The sequence below is a fragment of the Camellia sinensis genome, chromosome 15, assembly GCF_055761805.1.
Source record: "Camellia sinensis isolate YWXY chromosome 15, ASM5576180v1, whole genome shotgun sequence".
Classification (NCBI taxonomy): domain Eukaryota; kingdom Viridiplantae; phylum Streptophyta; class Magnoliopsida; order Ericales; family Theaceae; genus Camellia; species Camellia sinensis.
In genome coordinates, this window is record NC_138975.1 from 106,813,454 (window position 1) to 106,831,094 (window position 17,641).

Genomic DNA, 17,641 nt, shown 5'->3' on the forward strand with positions numbered 1-17,641 from the left:
GTTCTCTTCTATGGAGGGAGGGACAAGAGAGAGCTTTTTTCTGTGACGGTCACATTTGGATCTGGGTCTCTACCTCTAAGCTCCATCATTCAATGGACAATCCATCGCTAGGTCCTGCCAACTTCTGTACCCAAACAGATGCTTTGCTTCGGAAGAATTTGGCTTACCAGGTCTCTCTCTCTCTCTCTCTCACAATCAATCAATCAATCAATCAATTTTTTTACCCAAAAATGTGATAAATCTATTGGGAGATTTGAATGTTTGGTTGAAACCCCAAAATGTGGTGAATTCATGATGATACTCGCTTAAATTCATTAATAATCTTCAATTATTTTTCATTGGTTTTAGATTTTTAAAAATTGTTTGGGATTTTGATATGAGCGATTCTACAAAAATGCTTGTTTGGTATTGTTTTTATTTTCATTTTTGTTTTTTTGGAAATCTACTCTTTTGAAAAAAATTTCTTGAATCAACTCACCATTTAAGAAACACAATTTTTTCAAATTATTTTTCCTACATATATCTGGATATTCTCAATGATTTTTTCCTTCTAATTTTTTTTGTTATTGAAATTCTCATGATATTAGGCCTTTTTTTAAAAAAAATATAAATTTGTGTCCTTGTCAACTTGTGCGCATTTTGATTAGTCTGAGGACTTGAAATTAACGACCGGACAAACTTTCAGTGCCTCTTGGGATGACTCGAACTCGAGAGTTTGGATTTTATTCTCAAGTCTTCACGGCTTAGCCAACCTTGGTGTTTTTTTCATGAAATTAGGCTTGATAACATCATTTCTGGATATTCTCAATGTTTTCTATTGAATTCTCATGAAATTAGGCTTGATAGCATCATTTCTGGTTATAAAATTTAGCAACTTTTAAATTATTCTGTTGCAGATATGTCTTGTGTTTGAGATTGTTTTCTGTGTTTTTGATTTTGTTTTTTTCCAGAAACGAAACAAGAAGGAGAACTGCCGGCTCATCTCCTTCCCATTTTTCCTCTGTGCATTGCTTGCTGTTATCAATTATTATGCCAGAAAATATTTGAAGGTAAAGGGGCTAAACCTAGAACCATTCCCACCTGGGTATGTCTGCCCCGCCATTGACATGGACAGAGACACCCGATGCAACATCCCTAACCCACCTGAAAACCCTCCAATGTTGCAAATTCCACTTCCCAATGATCGCGCAACAAGAAATCCTTTTACACCATTTGAAGGCTTGCCAGATGAGTCATGCAAGAAGACCAATTCATGTCCTGCAACTATTCTTCTTACTGGGAATAACAAAACCCTTGGATTAGGTAATCCTACTCTCTCTCTCTCTCTCTCTCTTCAACAGCAAACATCTATCTGAATTCTGATGTTTTGGTAATAATCAATATTTGAATGTGTTCTAATCTCAATCCTTTAATTTTTGATAGATTTGGGTGGTCGCTTTTTCCCAAGGTCTTCTATTTTTAAATCGGTTGTCGTAAATACTTTACCCAATGGTGTATTTGTAAGTTTTCTTTTTATTTAATTAATTCCTTTGTTCTTAATTTTTAAGGTTCCATTTGGATGTATGAATTTCAATAGAAAATTTGAGGTTAAACTTTATAAAAATTGTAGAAGAGTTAGCTATTATGGATAGATTGAGCAGCCCTTAAATGCAATAATCATCCATATCTCAACTACCATAATTAAATTTGAGCTATTCTTCTTGAATGATTAGTAAGGCAACCCAACATCTTTCTTTCTTATTCATTAGCGCTCCAAATGCTTTTTTTTTTTTTTGATTCTCTTGTTGTTGCATACTTATTTATTTGTTTATAATATCAGTTCTGCTCCTAATGCGAGTAGTGAAATTATTTCAGGGAACAGTTTCCAAATGTTCGTTGATCCAGCTTTATTGGTTCACTTTCCTATCTATATCCTTCAACCTACATGCAGTCCAAGTGATGTAGTTTTGATTCCCACTGGAAAATGAACAGCAATGCGTATTGCTCCACAATTCTTTATTTATTTATTTTAGGAAAGCATTTCCCTTTATGTTATCTTCTTTTAAATTCCTTTCATATAAGTTTCAAGTTCACATCTATATCTTGCATACATGGACACAAGTCACATGATTCATGCGTACTGCATCTAAGAGGTGAAACAAAGCTCCTATAACATGATTTTTTTAATTTTTAAATTAAAGTTCTGTTTATTACTTTGTATATCATTACTCTTTATTTAACATTAGTATGGTCAAGAAAACATAAATCATAGGGTGCACTTTCCTGCACGTCTCTTCAATTTTTGGCAGTCCTAGAATTCATCGTAGCTTCCAAGTTTTGCCCTTGTAGGAGCTTTTCCTTTCCTCATTGGTACAAACTTAACGAGGAGCATGTTTTGAGTGGTCGGGGCTCTTTCTCTACTGGGGTTAAGTTTGGTGCTGTAAAAAGTGTACAGTCATGTACTGTCATTCAGATTTTTGCCATGCTTTTATTTTATTATAAAAAGTCAGGTCCTACCATTCGTATTTTTTGCTAAAATAGTAAAATGTATTGCTCTCAAAAAACTCGGTTTGTTTTAAAGAAATTTAACCTTTTGATTCCTCAAACATTTTAAAAGTATTCCAACCGTCAAATCTTTTTGTATAAGATGATATGTCATCTTTAAATGTGACTCATCAAATAATAGTCTCACATCTTTACAAAATGTTAATCTTCATGGCTAAATACTGCTGACAGTTCATGTCTGCATGGGCCATGTTTGCAGTAAAATCGTGCCCTCTCTACGGGGTATCAGGTCCAAATTCCAATCATGCTCTCCAAGTTTTTGATGAAGGGTCTACTTTTTAAAGCTCCATCTTCCTCTGTGTCCCTCCCCATTCCACTTTTAAACTTCCAAACAAGGGAAAGCTAAAACTCGCCTATAGAGGTTGGTTTTGTCTATAATCATCAAAAGTATATACAATGCTATCTCAAGATTCTCTAGTTAATTTAATGTTGTGGACGAAAACAATTTCTTTTTGTCCTGTCACATGCCTTTGTTCTGATGTACGTTGATTAGTTTACTTCCATACTAGAATATGGCTTCCTTAAGATGCATTTCATTGTTAGTTAGCACTGTAGGGCTTTTTTTCCCTTCCTTCCCCCCACATGACATTAAATCTCCGCTTGTTGGGTTCATGAATGTTTTGTTTTTGTATATTTAACTGTATTAAATGTCAAACTATGAGAAAAGCTTCAAACAACCAATAAGGGCTGATACTGACTTTCACCATGCATAAATATACAGGCCTCCAATGCCTACCTTGAGTTTCTGTGTGGGCCTGGTGTCAAGATTCTATTTGATTTTGTCAAAGAAATGCCCCAGCATCCAACCGTTAGTGGGGGGTTTGATATTTCTTATATTGTTAGTACACTCTTCTTTACATGGGTCATTCTACAACTATATCCGGTAAGCATTTAAATGGTCTGCCAGACTAGAAATGTTTTTAGTGAAGTGTTTTGAGTCTTACATGTTCTACTTTATTGCTAAAAATCCATCCATTCTATCAAATTATACTTGACAAGGCTTTTATTTTAAGAATTTCATTAGATTTTGTTCTTCTTTATCCTGACTGAGATCATGATTTGAATATTCTAGCACAAAGAAAACTGAAGCCACCAAGATAGGTGAGACAGACATAATTGAGATTTTCCTGCAGATATGCCCCATAAAAAATAAAAGGTGTAAAACATTGAAATGAATATATCTGCTGAAAGTTTGAAATAAATGCATCCTTGTTAGAATTTACCATCACCTACCACCACTACCACCTCACCTACTCCACTAAACCTAACCCACTCTACCACTACCACCTACCACACTTCTCCTACTCTCCACCTACTCCCAAACACACTCCTATATAATAGGAATCTTTGTAATTGTAATACAACAACACATCAAGACATCAATCAATAATACATAAATTTTTACATGGTATCAGAGCAAGGTTAAGAATTTAGTATTTTTCGCTTCACCGGCGGGCGGCAACCTCGCCTTGACCGCCCGCCGGACCTCAACCTAGTCCGCTAGAATTGTCTACTACATACCTACCTCCTCATCATATCTTCATAACATCTCATTCTCTCTCGGCATCATAGTAGCCGTGATACTGCTCATACTTCTGGACAGCGGAGAGAACATCGTCTTTCTCGATCTTTCCGCCGACGCCGGTGGCGAGATCCAAGGCTCCGGCTTTCGACATCACTCTCCCCAAATAGTCCATAGCAGCTTCTCCACCGTCTCCATCTCTGCCTACGGCGACACCACTGGTATTCCCTCCTCTGTCTAAGCAAGCCCTCAACAGCACCGGCATCTCCTATATTAACAGCAAAACAAGGTCTCCACCGGAAAGATACTCCTAACAGCAGCGGAAAAAAGGTGTTTCCCTCAGCCAAACAAGGCTCAATAGCTGTGGTCCTCATCAAAATACGTGTAATTGCTACTCCTGAACTTGGTTTCCCTATCCTTGCTAACAAGCTTCTCAAATGCTTCCGGGCCATGTTCTTCTATGTACTTCTCAGCAGCAGTTAGAATGTCATCTGGCTTACTGAAGATGTCCTTCTTCCTTGGGACATACCAGACGTTAACAGTCTGCTGTGGGTTAAGAAAGAAAGGCCTCAAATAATGCTCATAAACATATGCAGCACCACTGATACTCTTTATGATGGTGGATATTTCAATGCCATTACAACACAGCACCTTGAAATTTATTTTATTTTATTTTCTTATCTCTCTTTCTAACCATTACAACACAGCACCAGCACACTTGTTCCCACCTTTCATCATGGTCTCCACTTTCTTTTCCTTTTTTTATATTTATTTTAATCCATCTTTTTGAAAACAAAACCAATATCACTTTTTTTAATTCCTTAATTTATTTTAATAACATGAGTGGCCTCTCTTTTCCACCATCTCCCTCTTTTTCTACACAATATTTTTGTACCACCGCCCACTCCATGATTTCCATATTAATATTATTATTATTATTATTATTATTATTATTATTTTCACCAAAAAAAAAAAAAAAAAAAATTCATTCCAGTTGATTTTTCTGCCTTACCACACCTACCATTCGAGTTTGCCAAACACACTTATTTTATTCATGTCAGGATCAACCCCGATCATAATTTTACACGAAAAAAAAAAAAACCACCATAACACACCCAACACCCACAGTGGGATTTTTCTTCTCTACTCTGCTGCAGATCTCTTCTTCTTTCCTCCGTCCTGGGCGGCCCTTGACGGTGTTGCCTCCGTGTTTCCCACTCCACTGGGCACGATCACTCCTCCCTGCTCCTCCACTGCAGCATACGGCGGACCTCCAAATCGGATCATCACAGTGGCCTTCCGCTTCAGCTCCTTATTTTCTGCTTTCAGCACACTTATCTCTGCTCGCGCATCCTTATACATGCGTTGGAGCAGAGCCAGTTGGGCATTTAAATGCTGCACCTCATTTGTCCTACTCTGCAGCCGGTTCGACAAGTTTGTGACCGCCGTCATGCTTTCCACACATGCCTTCAAAGTATACTGATTGGCCTCCACATCCGACTGCACTGCCATTCTTTGCTCCACAGACCGCATCGGAAAGTTCAACGGAGTAAACTCCGGGGCGCTTGGTTGAGGTTCCAGTGCCACCGCACCAGTTGTCTCTCTTGTTGACTCGTTGAGTTCTGGAAAGAGCGTGAGCAGACCACGGGAAGAGAAGGCCATGTTCTGGGTAGCTGGACGGGAAGAAGAGGCCATGTTATGGTTGCTGAGTGTTTCAGAGATGGGTTGGTTACAGAGTGTTTACAGAGTGTTACCAGTGTATCTCTCTCAGCCCACGAAGAGTTTTTCAGAGGTTTCAGACTGGTTTGATTTCCACATGTTCTCTCAGCCTCCGCATTGCTTTATATAGAACATGACAAAGAGGCCGAAACGCGCACTGTCGATCACGTGCATCGCCGCGTGTCTGGCGCGCCTTTTGATGGCTCGTCTTTTGATGAATTGGGCACGCCTTTTGATGGCACACCTTTTGACAAAATTGGGCACACCTTTTGAGGGTGCAACTTTTTCAACGGTCCGACACGACCCCATAAACTGTCCCGACATTGATTCCGGTTAGCTCCTTTATGGGTCCGACAAGACTCTGTAAACTGTCCCGACATCGATTCCGGTTAGTTTCTACAAGGGTCCGACAAGACTCTGTAAACTGTCCCGACATAGATTCCGGTTAGTTTCTACAAGGGTCCGACAAGACTCTGTAAACTGTCCCGACATTGATTCCGGTTAGTTTCTACAAGGGTCCAGCAAGACTCCGTAAACTGTCACAACAACTGTCACAACATTGTCTGCTACAACGGTCCGACATGACCCCATAAACTGTCTTCTACATCGGTCTGACACCGCCATCCAGTGTCCTCTACACCGTTATGACACCACCATACAGTGTCCTCTACAACGTTATGACACCACCATACAGTGTCCTCTACAACGTTATGACACCACCATACAGTGTCTTCACCAACGGTCTGACACGACCATACAGTGTCTCCTATCATTTTTTTTTTTTTATGTATTTTCTTGTTTTGTTCCTCTCTTCAAACTCAAGTTGGTTAGTTTCTATCCTCCTTGAGTTTGCGGGGGGCTGTTAGAATTTACCATCACCTACCACCACTACCACCTCACCTACTCCACTAAACCTAACCCACTCTACCACTACCACCTACCACACTTCTCCTACTCTCCACCTACTCCCAAACACACTCCTATATAATAGGAATCTTTGTAATTGTAATACAACAACACATCAAGACATCAATCAATAATACATAAATTTTTACAATCCTAAAAATTGTCTATATATTGGAGGTGTATGGGACTGAGTGTAGTCATCTTATCATGAATGTGAGCGACTATTCTGTATCAAAAAACTGTTTTTTAGCAAAATCAATCTTCATAAAATGATGCTTTGTGATGATTAATTTGGAGATTAAATGGTCTTAGATATGTTCTTGTTTCTTTCTTGGTGTTGTATATATCTATGTTTAGTCCGAAGTTTTCAGCAACAAACTCTTGAAATATTTCCTATGATCAATAATGTTAGGCATTGGCTAACGACATTGACAGCTTCTTTTTTGAGGAAAATTGTCCCCTCCTATATGTATCGCCGTTTTAGTTTCCTTGTATTAGCTTTATGTTATTTATTTTTCCGATTATTTTATGTTATGCATCTCTTGCTTTTTTATGTACGTTATGTTGACATCTCTGGTTTATGAGAAGCAAGAGAATTTACGAATCATGATGAAAATGCATGGGCTTGGCGATGGCCCTTATTGGACGCTTTCTTACATTTATTTCCTTGTCATATCTTTAGCTTAGATGTTATGTTTTGTGCTATCCTGCTCAATTCTAGGTAATAATACTGAAAATTAACAATTTTCTTCCTGACTCGTATTTGATATGCCTCAGTACATCTTGCTTCCTTGCAGATATAGAATTCTTTGAAGCCAATGACTACAGTTTGCAATTTGTGTTTTATTGTGTCTATCTCAATTTGCAAATTGCCTTTACTTTTCTTGCTGCTGGAATTTTCTGAAAAGTGAAGACTGCTTCAGGTTTGTATCTCAAGTTATTGATGTTTTTTAGAGTAATGAGTTGAATTCCTCTTCTCACTTCAGAAAAAAATAAAGTAAAATAAAAAAAATGAATAACATGAGTGGTCTGATGATAATTTTGATGATTACAGTCATAGCATATGCAATGGTCTTTGGAACTCGGCTCCTTGGATCCTTTTATTTTGGGAAAAAAGTAGATGATCCAACATTCTCAAGTAAGTAGAAGAAATATTGGAAATTGAGCTTTTATTAGTCTATAATGAATGTTGTATGCTTTTGCTTGTTTCTTCTTCCTCTTATTACCTTTTCTTTTCTCTCATTTTTTTTTTTTTGATAAATAATAAAACTTTATTGAAAAAGTATCAATATGATGCAAAAAATACAAAGAAACTATAAAAGAAAACTAAATACGTCTAACCAATTATATCATTCAAAAAATCCAAGAATGCAAACAAATCCAGATCAACTCTACTCGCCAACCAACTATACAAAGTAACTAAAAGCCGATTCTCCAACCACGACACAAAATGATGAATTTCTTGAAAGTTCGCCTATTCCTCTCCAATCAAACCAACCACATTAGGCAGAACGGCACCGACGACCACACTTGTCGCCAATGCCGCCCAACTCGAGCCCTCCTCCAACTCCACAGCATCTCCCAAACCTCCTTTTGCTGAACCTAAACAATCCCAAACAACGAACAAATTAACCCCCAAAGACGATAAGCAACAGAACAAAGAAGAAATAAATGATCAATCGACTCCGCAGCAGCACACGAGGCACCTTAGAAGGAACACGAGGCACCCATATACTTCTCCAAGGAAATTCACCCACCACCTCCCCCACCAAACTTCGATAAAAGGACCGAACCAAGAACTGGCCTATAGCACCCACCACATTCCAAACCACCACATCTTCCCCCTTACCCGAAAGCCCCAAACCATACAAAAAACTGAGCAACTCCCTCAACTGACCAACCTCCAAAACCTGGACTCGGTGTCGAAGCTGAATATCCCAAACCACCACATCCCCTCCCCCTAAAGGAGAAGCAACAGTGGCCTCCCTATCCCCAGCAATGCCAAAGATCAAAGGGAACCGTACCTCTAACACAACCTCCACACACCATCTATCCTTCTAAAAGCAGACCTTATTCCCTGTCCCCACCCGAAAGTCCACCCTATCCCAAAACTCCCCCCTCCCCAACCAAATCCTTTTTCCATAAATCCCGCCCATGAGATCCCATCACATCCTTCGGTTACCAATCCCCTTCATCCACCCAAACTTGGAAGCCACCACCTTGCATCATAACCGATCCCGATCCCGATCCCGCTCCCATTCCCACTTCCATACAAACCGCCACATCCATTTCCCTAACAATGCCCTGTTAAACTGCACCAAACTCCGCACCCCCAAACCACCCACTTCCTTTGGACGATAAATCCGCCCCCAATCAACCAAGTAATATCTGAAATCCACCCCACCATTCCCCCACAAGAAATCCCTCTGAAGTTTCTCTAACTGCCCCAGCCACAGAAATCGGAATAACATGCAATGACATAAAATATGTTGGAATACTGCTCAACACACTCTTGATCAATGTCAATCGTCCACCTTTCGATAGATATTGTCTCTTCCATCCCGCTAAACGACGTTGCACCAATTCCACCACCCTATTCCATACCCCTTTCGCCTTAAAACTAGCACCCAACGGCAATCCCAAATAAGTCACCGGTAAAGTCGCCACCTTACATCCCAGAATTGCTGCCAATGTGGACATCCTCCTAACCTCCCCCACGAGGATCAATTCTGACTAGCTCAAATTAACCCGTAAACTCGAAACTGCCCCGAAACAAAGCAACACACATCGTAGGTACCCTAACTGCTCCACATTCGCATTACAGAAGACCAATGCATCATCCGCATATAATAAATGAGACACACCAATGACAATCCCAGATGGCGAACCCACACTAAAACCTTCCAACAAACCTCCATGCATAGCCTTGGATAACAGTCTACTAAACGCCTCCATAACCAAAATAAACAGCAAAAGAGATAAAGGATCCCCCTGCTGAAGACCCCGAAAAGTTGGAAAGAAACCCGCTGGTGAGCCATTCACCAAAACCAATATCTACGCCATGGATACACAAAATTTCATCCATTGACACCACTTAGCCCCAAAACCCATCCGACCCATAATATAAAGAAGAAATTCCCAATTTACATTATCATAGGTTTTCTCAATATCCAACTTGCATATCAAACTAGGCCACCTTTGTCGAATTTGAGCATCAACTTGCATATCAACACACTCATTGGATATCAAAATCTGCCGCCCCCCCTACAAATGCATTTTGATATTCAGACACCACATTCTGCAACACCCCTTAAAGCTTGTTCGCCAAAACTTTTTCTAGCAACTTATACATACTCCCAAGCTAGGCCTGAAATCCCTTACATCCTTAGCCTCCCTTTCTTCAGGATCAAAGCTAAAAAGGTTGTATTAAAAATCCTCTCAAACTAGTCGGTAGTGAAAAAAGCCAAAGCCATTGCCATAACATTCTTCTTAACCATACTCCAGCAATGTTGGAAGAAAGCCATAGTAAATCCGTTCGGACCTGGAGCCTTGTCACCACACATGGTCTTCAGAGCCCCAAACACCTCCTTGTTCGTAAAAGCCCGCTTCAACCCCTTCCTATCCCCTGCAGAAATAACATCAAACATAACTCTATCCAGACCTGGCCTCCAATCCCCTTCCTGAGCTCAAAAAAGCCTCTGATAGAAGCCCACAATACCCTCCATAATCTCTTCATCCGTAAGCAAGGCTCTCCCATCTACCCGCATCCTCACAATTTGGTTGGCCCTCTGGTGACCATTTGCCATTCTGTGAAAAAACTTAGTATTCCGATCCCCATCTTTCAGCCACAAATATCGAGATTTTTATCTAAAAGAAATCTCTTCCATCTGAGCTATATGAACATAATCTTGCCTAACTGCCTCCCTTCTAGCAACATCCCCGTCTATGAGCCCTCCAGAGACCTCCTACTCATCCAAGGACTGAAGAAGACCCAACACTTCCGCTTTCTGAACCTCCACACGGCCAATAACCTCCTTATTTCACTATTTCAAGTCTCCTTTTAGCAACTTTAATTTCTGAGCCAACATGCAACTAGGGGTTTCGCTGACCACATAATTATTCCACCACCCACGGACCTTGTCCAAAAAACCCTCCGATTGCAACCACATGTTCTAAAATGCCAAATTTTGGGTCATGCAGTTAAAACTTGTTTCGTAGATGATAAATTCATTTTTGTTACTTTTTCCAGTAGGAGAAATTTGCTGCATAAGTAATTTGACACCGTTAAAGGCATGAAATAAGTTTGTATATGCTTTTTCTGTCCAAGCACTGGTTTTCCATTTCCAAGGTAAGAAGAGAAGCCATTGTGTGTTCTTTTATGAACAAATGCGATGCTCCAAATTAGTAAATATAGGGACGACTCAACAATAATGGCATTTAGGAAAAGCTATTGAGATTTTACGTTATATGACTTCCATTATTGGAGCAGTGTTTTAATCACTTAAATAGAATTGAGTAAATAAACTGTTAAAATAATCAGTTGAGGTTGAATTTCTGGTTTAATTGAAGCCCAGTTCAACTTCCTTTATGTACATCAAATACGTTGTTATGTTGTTAGTCGGGAGAATGGTGTCTGCTTATTGGTTCTTTCAGGGCTGTTTGGTACAACTTATATGAGCTGCTTATAGCTTCTTTTTTATTTTTTAGTTTGGGAATCTATGTCAGACTGTTTAGTGTAACTTCTACTTTCAGCTTAGTAGGCAAAATAGCTTACATAAGTTGAAAATAGCTGATTATCTGGAAGTTGGAGGTGGGGTGCTTTTGTCCTCTGCTGTCTGATTATTAGCTTTCAGCTTACAAAAGTTGCACCAAAAAAGCTTTTGGCTTCTGATTTCTCTATGTTTTATATTTGCCTCCAATTTGTCTTAAGGTTTATGCTTTTCTGTGGAATCTATTCATCACATGATTGATTTTTCGTTGTTATAGGAGGTTGGATTGCTGTTATGGAATTATATCCTGGCTTGGCTCTATATCATATGTTATATGAGTTTTCAAAATATGCCCTACAGGGAAGTGATACGAATGCAGGCTGGATGAAATGGAAAGATCTGAATGATAGCACTAATGGCATGAAAGAACTCTTGATAATCATGGTTGTGGAATGGTTTGTGTTACTTTTTGTCGCATATTACGTAGATCAAGTTATATCATCAAGAAGCGGTGTTAGAAAGAGTCCCCTATTTCTCTTGCGAAAGTTCCAAGGGCAGCCTTCATCTTCTGGAAAAACTAGTTTGATTAGCGATGAATCTAGAGATTTTGATCAGGCGGAGAAAGTTGATGTTGCTTGAGAGGTAACTCTTTTTATTCTCATTATTTATTCATAAAAGAGCTTTGTAAACGTAGCGTCTATTTGTTCCCCATGCAAGTGTGATACATATTGGTCCCATCACTTGCACATCGTTTATTTGAAAACTTATTAGACAAGATTATCCTAATTTTGCATCAAAGCAATCTAATGATTTCATTTCTAATTATTATTTTTATTTGTATCCTTTGGGATGGGATCGTCAATCATGGTCTTCACCATCCAAAACAGTGATGGAGAGGATGGTTCCATTTACGTGTGTGTTTGCACCCATTTTTGCTGGTTCCTGTCAACAAGTGGACCAGTTGGGATACGACATGTGGCAAAATCAAGTGAGGGTTCAACGGTTGTTTAAGGGGGTAAGCAATTGGAGAGAGGTTGAGAATGTGCATTAAATAGTGTAGATGATGGAGCAGTTTTTGGCTAAGTCATGGGCTCAGTGGGTGACTTGTAGAGACAAAACATGAACAAGTTGGGGATTTTTCTCTATCGAAGGAAGGTTGAAAGGACCTAGGGACACGTGTCAACTCAAAGGAAGTGAAGATCAACAGGTGGAAGTGAAGGCTTGATGTGGTTAGAGGATTTGGAAGTGAGGGAGCCGTTGCAGCAGTTACACAGTAGTAGTTGCAGATAGAGGAGATCATGGGGTCGTGGTAAAGAAGAGCTATAAAGGCTGAAAAGTTTGTAGAGAGAGAGGACATCAACAAATCATCAAACTTATCATAGTTTTTTTCTTTATCTTTAGGAGTAGTCTACACCTTAAGTCTTAGGAGTGTAGTTTTCTCTGTAATTTGTGACTTGTAATTCTTGTAAACTTAGATAATTTCATCTAGAGTTGTCTTTGTTTGTTTGGATACTTCACTCTTTCGATTGTTAATTGTTCCAAAAAAGTCCTTGTACTTTCAAGGCATTTAGAACCTTTATACAATCGATTGGTTTCCTATATAAATTGTTCGTTTAAATTATTGCTTGGTTACTGTCGATCAAGGCCTAGCATAATTTTAACTAATTGTGTGTCTATCGAAAAAAGTGATTTCTATGTGGCATTTCTGTTGAATTTCACTCGTGCATGTTTGCAAAATTTGTCACAGTAGGAATGTAAAGTTGATGAATCTTTGTACTGTTTTGTACCTTGTAATGGTTTCTGTAGATTTTGGATCAGGTTTCTCTCACTCTCATGATGTGCTTCATGTAAGTGCATGATTGATTATTTCACCTTAACATTTTATTTTTGGTTAATTTTAAATTTATTTTTGATAGAGAGAAAAGGTTGAACAGTTGCTAACTGAACCAGGCCCGAATTACGCCATCGTTTGTGATGACCTGAAGAAAGTGTATCCGGCAGTGGATGGAAACCCTCGTAGATTAGCAGTGAGAGGGTTGTCTCTAGCTTTGCCTCGAGGGGAATGTTTTGGTATGCTTGGCCCCAATGGTGTAGGCAAAACCTCATTTATCAAGGTGGTCAGTATGAAAAACCGCTCTTTAAATGATATGTAGACATTTTTTAAAAATATTTTGTTCTCATCAAATATTTCTGAGAGAGATTTTTAGGTCCAAATTCTGTTACTAAATCAAGGTAGCTTCATAGTTGCGATCTCTTCAGATCTTGCTTTATATAAGATCCTCGATAATATTGAACCAAGCTTCATTGGGTCTTTTAAGTCTTTGTTCTTCTCTTACAATATTAGAAATAGATTGGGTCTGCTGACATATCCTTGTCGGCAGATTATCGGACTGACAGAGCCAAGCTCTGGCACAGCATATGCTCAGCGCTTGGATATGAGTACTGACATGGATAGAATATATACCAGCATGGGTGTATGTCTGCAGCACGAGTAAGCTTGAAGTGTGTAACCTCTGTAAGCTGTTTCCATTGCTTCTTTTTTCGCAGTCGAGAAAATTCTCATTTTTTTTTTCTTTCAATTTCTTGAACAATTATTCAGCTTGCTCTGGGAAACACTTACAGCGAGGGAGCACCTACTTTTCTATGGAAGGCTTAAGAATCTTAAAGGTTCTGCGTTAAACCAAGTAAGTCAATGCACCCTTCACTTTGAGATTATCACGCTTAGATCCATTTCCATTTGAGAACAAACTTGTTAATATACATGTATTATTGATTGATTGTTAAGTGTTGTATGTTTACAATGTTTACAATTCCTATATATAGAAGAGAAGGTGGTAGTAGGTGTAGGTGAAGTGGAGTGGGTGGTAGTGGAGGTGGTAGGTGGAGTGGGTGGTAATTTACATTTACAAATTACATTAACAGCCCCCCTCAAACTCAAGGAGGATAGGTACTAGCCAACTTGAGTTTGGAGAGAGTAACAAAACAGAAAAATAAACTGATAAAATAAAACAGGATAGGAGACACGGTATGGTCGTGTCAAACCGTTGTAGGAGACACGGTATGGTCGTGTCGGACCGTTGTAGCAGACAGTTTACGGGGTCATGTTGGACCGGGTCATGTCGGACCGATGTAGCAGGACACTGTGGGGTCGTGTCAGACCGATGTAGAAGACAGTTTATGGGGTCATGTCGGACCGATGTAGAAGCTGACCGGAATCAATGTCGGGACAGTTTATGGGGTCATGTCGGACCGATGTAGAAGCTGACCGGAATCAATGTCGGGACAGTTTATGGGGTCATGTCGGACCGTTGTAAAAGACAGTTTACGGGGTCATGTCGGACCGTTGTAGCAGGACAGTTTACGAGGTCATGTCGGACCGTTGTAGAAGACAGTTTACGGGGTCATGTCGGACCGTTGTAGCAGAGGTTGTGGTGATGCACAGTGCGCCATGAGCGACTTATACATGATACTGTGTATAACCCCCCCTCAAACTCAAATAGGTGTGAAGATAAAAACCTATTTGAGGTTGAAAAGGGATTGATAAAGCTGACTGGTGTAGAAGACACTGTATGAGTGTGTATATAAGCTGCCCAAAAAATATACATGGATGTAGATATCGAGCCCTCAAAAGTCGTGCCCTCAAAAGGTGTGCCCAAGCTATCAAAAGGCGTGCCATCAAAAGGCGTGCCCGATGCATCAAAAGGCGGGCCAAATATGATGGCGAGGCACGTGAGTGCCTTGGCTGGCGTGCCCGTTTGTCTGGCGTCAAGAGGCGCGCGATGCGCGTGGCTGCCTCGGCTATTTAACCAAGACAGAGCCTGAGGCCGAGGCAGAAGCAAAAAACCTGCGAAATCCTCTGTAAAACTCTTCGTTGTGCTGAGAGAGAGAGGCTATAACACTCTGTTGCGAGAGAAAAATGGCTTCGTCGTCCCGTGGTCTGCTGACTCTCTTTCCTGACCTCAACGAGTCAACAAGAGAGATAACGGGTGCGGTGGCCAGTGAACCTCAACCAAACACTGCCGGTTTTGCGCCGTTGAACTTTCCGATGCGGTCGGTGGAACAAAAAATGGCGGTGCAGTCGGATGTGGAGGCCAATCAGTATACTTTGAAGGCATGTGTGGAGTCCATGACGACGGTCACAAATTTGTCGCACCGGCTGCAGAGTAGGACAAATGAAGTGCAGCAGTTAAACGCCCAGCTGGCTCTGCTCCAACGCATGTATAAGGATGCGCGAGCAGAGATAAGCGTGCTAAGGGCAGAAAACAAGGAGCTGAAGCGGAAGGCCACCGTGATGTTCCGATTTGGAGGTCCTCCATATGCTGCAGTGGAGGAGGATGGGGGAGTGAACATGCCCAGTGGAGTGGGAAACACGGAGGCAACACCGGCAAGGGCCGTCCAGGACGGAGGCAAAAAGAAGAGACCGGCGGCAGAGTAGAGAAAAATCCCGCCTGTGGATGTTGTTGTTTTGGTGTGGTTTTGTTGGTTTGTTTTTTTTTTTTTTTTTTTTTTTTTTTTTTTGTATGGTGATCAGGGGAGGCCCGACAGGAATAAAATGAGGTGGAGTTTGGTTGGCAGTTCATCTGCGTGTGAAATCAAAAAGAAGATGCGTAAAATTCGAGAGAGTGAAAATCTGCAATGGTGTGTTTTGTTTTGTTTTGTTTTTTTTTTTTTTTTTAATGAAAAAATAAATAAAGAAATAAAAATAAAAAATAAAAAAAAATAAAGAAATAAAATAAAATAAAATAAAGAAAGTGGAGCGCAAAAAATGGACACGGCCAGTGGAAAACATGAGGGTATTGATTAGATCACTTTTTAATAATAAGAAAAAAATTTCTATATGCTGCGTGTTGCATGGGGCAAAACAGTAGAATAAAAAAAGTGGTGGAAAGATGAGTCAAAATAGTAGAATAAAAGAAAAAAAAAAAAGAGAGGCACATGGGTTGAAAAGTGTCAAGCCATTAACCTGCCAAAAAGTAGAATAAAAAAAAGTGCACATGCATGTGATAAGGAGAGGGAAACAAGCGTAGTGGGTGGGATTAAATAAAAAAAAAAAAAAGGTTTTGTCCGTGAGTAGAGAGAGAGATCGGTGCTGTGGTGGGTGTGGTAGCAATTATAGAGAGAGAGAGAGACCGTGTCTGGTGAACATGGCATGGTCAGCAAGTGGGATGACATGGACGGGAGGGTATGGTATAAAGAGAATAAAAAAAAAAAGTAAAATAAATAAATAAAAGAAAAAGTGTGCTAATGGTGTGAAAGAGTGCTAGTGGTGGATTTGTGAAAAGTAGCCTGCCTAATGAATGGTCTCTGATCACAGAAGAGGGTAAAGCAAAAACATGTCTCTGATCATAGAAGAGGTCAAAGCAAAAGCAGAGTTCTACCAAGGAAACGACCTATGCCAAGAGAAAGCAAAGCTCTTGCTCAAAGAAGTGGGTTTGCCCAACGGTCTCCTCCCGTTGGAGGACATGGCGGGGAGGCCGGAGATGACGTGGGTCCCAACCAGTGCTGCTCCGCCGCCATCCACCACATCGCCGCTCCCGTCTCCACCGTCTGGTCCGTCGTCCGCCGCTTCGACAACCCACAAGCGTACAAGCACTTCGTCAAGAGCTGCCACCTCATCGACGGCAACGGCAACGTAGCAGAGGTTGTGGTGATGCACAGTGCGCCATGAGCGACTTATACATGATACTGTGTATAATGATACTGTGTATAATTTTTTGATGGGTTTTGGATTCTGCTTTTGGGGAAGAGAGATTGGAGGATCACTTTTCAGATTCCGGCTGGGCTGCCTCTCGGCGGAGCGGACACCACAGGAGGTGCCGCCGCCGTGGGGCTGGTGGTCAGATCGATTGGAATCGGATCGGGTCATGGGTTGTACGACCCAGGTGTGGTTGGAAGTAATGAGATTCAGAGCCGACAGCGATTCGGAGATCACAAAGGGGTTCTGTTCGTGCTTGATTTGAAGTAGGAGGAGAAGCTGTAGGAGTAAGAGGTATGTGTAAGTGATATGTGTTGAAAAACTCCCGCGGGCAGCGAAGGCAAGGTTGCCCGCCGGCTGCCCGCCGGAAAGAAAGGAGTATAGGCCTAAATCTTATGGCTCTGATACCATGTTAATATACATGTATTATTGATTGATTGTTAAGTGTTGTATGTTTACAATGTTTACAATTCCTATATATAGAAGAGAAGGTGGTAGTAGGTGTAGGTGTAGGTGAAGTGGAGTGGGTGGTAGTGGAGGTGGTAG

At 40.5% G+C, this 17,641-nt stretch overlaps 1 protein-coding gene and 1 pseudogene across 2 annotated transcripts in view; both read left to right on the forward strand.

Moving 5' to 3' along the window:
• LOC114318326 (protein IQ-DOMAIN 31) overlaps positions 1-17,641 on the forward strand; it is a 180,485-nt gene that overhangs the window by 61,277 nt on the left and 101,567 nt on the right. The gene's annotated exons all lie outside the window — the stretch shown is intronic.
• Positions 1-17,641, forward strand: part of LOC145789063 (ABC transporter A family member 7-like) — a 21,756-nt pseudogene continuing 4,115 nt past the window's right edge. Inside the window, exons 1-12 of the transcript XR_014356339.1 lie at positions 1-170; positions 951-1,302; positions 1,423-1,499; positions 1,855-1,935; positions 3,242-3,426; positions 7,249-7,412; positions 7,489-7,614; positions 7,746-7,829; positions 11,678-12,042; positions 13,317-13,517; positions 13,782-13,891; positions 14,000-14,084. The product of XR_014356339.1 is annotated as an ABC transporter A family member 7-like (transcript). The remainder of the gene's footprint in view (positions 171-950; positions 1,303-1,422; positions 1,500-1,854; positions 1,936-3,241; positions 3,427-7,248; positions 7,413-7,488; positions 7,615-7,745; positions 7,830-11,677; positions 12,043-13,316; positions 13,518-13,781; positions 13,892-13,999; positions 14,085-17,641) is intronic.